Genomic DNA, 3,537 nt, shown 5'->3' with positions numbered 1-3,537 from the left:
CACTAAGAAAACCTATTCTAGTCTTTGCTGTACCTCTTCCCAGTCATGAATGTAGTGCTTACAAGGTTACTGCCTGGGCATGTCCATCTCTAGGTTACTGCTTGTTCACCTCCTGGCTCCTGTGGCTGCTTCTGAAGGCTTCTGTGGATTCTGCTGCTAACTCTGGTTGCTGGTAGGTCCTTTGATGTTAGCTGTGGCTCTCCCAAACTTACCCATTTGCCTGGGCACTCTCATCTTGGAATTCTCATTCATGTAAAATCAGGAAAGAATAAACTTTTAAAAAAATTATTAAAGAGGCACCATGTGCTTACTGTCACCAGGTTGGAGAAATTTAGCCAGCTATTCTTCCCCCACACATCAATACTCCTCTCACTCTAAGCTGCCAAAAAAGAGACTGAGAGATGGGTGGGTCAAATCTTTTGACTGCAGCATTCAATTCTAGCTCAGCCATTCCTGAGTCATCATTTCTTCCCAGCTGCAGCCACTTAGAAGACTTTTCACACAGTCCAATACCCTGAGTCACTCATGACCTGAAATCAGCCCCTATAGATTGGAAACAGGCAGAATATGTATACATATGAGCTAAAAACTAGCTCTCATTGGCCAGTCCATCTCATCAGACTTGTGTTTTTTTTGTATATATTCTATATAAATGCACACATTGTCTTCCCCAATAGAAGGTTAAGTCCTTGAGGATAGGCACTGTTCCATTTTTGCCCTTGTATCTGCAGTGCCTAGCACAGTGCCTGGCACATAATAGGAGCTTAATAAGCACTTATTGATGGATTGAGGGAGAGATCACCATCAGGGAAAGCTTCAAAGAAGAAGTGGTTTGTGAATTAATCTTTGAGAAAGGGGAAAAGAGCAATTCTACTCTGGAGGTTAACAACCAGGGGTGTTCTAGAGCCAACTCAAACCTGGCACTGTTAAATTTTAACTGTGAGCTTTTACACCTTGAAAATTGTCAAATGCTACAAATCGGGGTTTGATTTATGGTTTTGTTGATTGTCTCTAGACTTAAGAAAGTGATGGAGAAAATGATGTTAATAATGCAGATTAAGCTTAAAAATGTGTCATGTGTATGTTTCCCCTCTCCACTGTCTATCTGCCAAGTTGGTTGTTAAATATTTACCAGTACTCTTAACTTTCAGCTCATCCCACCTCAGACAGGAAGATGTATATATGTATATATATATGTGTGTGTATATATATATATACCCCTCTGCTTTTCAGAGGCACAGGATTAGGGGGTTGGAAAGATATCACAGTCCCACCAGTTCTGGGCACTTCCTAACAGTGATCATTAATGATCTTAAAGAGAGAGGGAAACAGTTTAAGAATGTATAAAAAAGTTCATCCTACACTCTCACCCCCATGGATAATTCAGATGATTATTTTCTTATAGAGCATATCAGTCTGTATTCTTGTAGGGTTGTACTTAATCATACTGAAGTCTTTCCTCACCTTCCTTATCTGCAGAATTAAGGGGTTGGACAAGATGGCCTTTGGAGTTCCTTCCAGGCCCATAGCTATGATCCTGTGAAAACAATTCTGAGGTTTCACTTCATGCCTGACACAATGGAGAAGATGGAAATAGTTAATGTTGGTAAAACAGTTGGAAAGCAGGCACACTGGTACATTGTTGGTGGAGTGGTGAATAAAAACAGATCTTCTGAAAATCCCTTTGGAATTATGCTTTTTAAAAAGTGACTAAAATATACCCTTTGATTAGAGATCCCACTGCTAAGCATATCCCCATAACATATAAAAGACAGAAAGAAACACTAAAATATTCATAGCAACCCATTTTGCAGTAGCAAATAATGGGAAGCAAAGTAGGTTCCCATTGCCTGAAAACTATATTGAGGCACAACATAGAAGACTTGGACTTATGAAGGAAGATGCTATCCACTTTTAGAGAAACAGATGACAAGTAGAAATAAGCACAGTATGGAGTTACATATATATGTAAGAGTATATGTATATGTTTATAGGGATCTATGTATATGCATATATATGCATATATTTGTGTATATATATAACCTATGCTTAATTGTAGCCATTTTTAGGTGGGGTGTGGGGGAGGAGGAGAAAAATAAAATAAACAGTGCACAGCAGAGAACAAAAGAAAACCTACAAGGAAGCAAAGAAAATGTAATGGCTTATATAAGGATTAGTTGTAGAAACTGGGTATATTTAGAAAAGAGGATTTAGGGAGGACATGATAGGTATCTTTTAGTATTTGAAGGGCTGTCAGGTGGAAGAGGCATTCAATTTGTTTTGCTTTTCCCCAGATGAAGACCTTGAAGCAATGGGAGGAAGTTGCAGAGAAATAGTTTCACTTACTTTAAGGAAAAAAGCTATACAAAAATGAAATGAAGTAATCAATCAACCAATCAACGTTTATTAAGCTTCTCCTATGTACCATGCACTGTACTAAGTACCGGAGATAACAGAAAAAGGCAAAAGACAATGTTTGCCTTCAAGTAGCTTACAATCTAATAGTAATAACAGCTAGCATTTACATATCACTATGTCCCGAGTGCTTTACAATTATTATCCCATTTAACCCTTACAATAACCATAGGAAGCAGGTGCTATTAATATCACTATTTTATAGATGAAGAAACTGAGGTTAAGTGACTTGCCCATGTTCACATAGCTAGTGAGTATCTGAGGCCAGATTTTGAACTCAGGTCTTCCTGACTCCAGGTCTGGTGCTTTGTCCACTGTATCACTTAATTGCTTGATAAAAAAGTTCTTATCACTGGAGGTCTTTAAGTTGTATAAACACTTGTTGGGGCTATTGTTGAGAAGATTAGAAGATTCCTGTTGAAGTATATTTAGTACAAGATGACCACTGAGATCCCTTCAAACTGAGATTCTAATTCTACTGGGCAGAAAGGAAATACACAGGCAACAGTGATATAACATGAAAGTAAATGATTAAGCAAAGGTTAAAATGAGATTAGGCTTTTATTTGGTAGGCAATGTGAAATCATTTTAGATTTTTGAGTAAAGAGGGGAGGGAAGGGAAGGGAATAAGCATTTATATAATACTTACTATGTGCCAGGCATTATGCTAAATGCTTTTACAAATATCTTATTTGATCCTCATGACAACCCTGTAGGAAGTTATATGATTATTACCCCCATTTTATAGTTAAGGAAACTGGGGCAAACAGATTAAATGACTTGTCTAGGGCCACACAGCCACTAAACAAGTGAAGCTGGGTTTGAACTCAGGTCTTCCTGACTCCAGGCCCAGTGCTGTAGCCATGGAACCTGCTAGCTGCGTATGCATCTAACATCAGACGTGATCAGAGATGTGTTTTGGGAAGATTGCTGGGGCAGAAATGTGTATTATAGCTACATAGGCATTGGGGAATACTGAAAGAGGGAGACCAGTCAGGAGGTTATTGTGATAATACGGATATGAGCTGATGAGGGCCTGCCCTGGGCTGGTAGTAGTGGGAATAGAGTGGAGAGGAAGGTAGAGAGAGAAATTGAGCAGAAGGCATTCTTGAGCCATATCCA

The sequence above is a fragment of the Vombatus ursinus genome, unplaced genomic scaffold (assembly GCF_900497805.2).
Source record: "Vombatus ursinus unplaced genomic scaffold, bare-nosed wombat genome assembly UNPS02000580.1, whole genome shotgun sequence".
Taxonomy (NCBI): Eukaryota; Metazoa; Chordata; class Mammalia; order Diprotodontia; family Vombatidae; genus Vombatus; species Vombatus ursinus.
The sequence above is the reverse complement of the archived record's forward strand: the minus strand, read 5'-3'. Positions refer to the sequence as shown.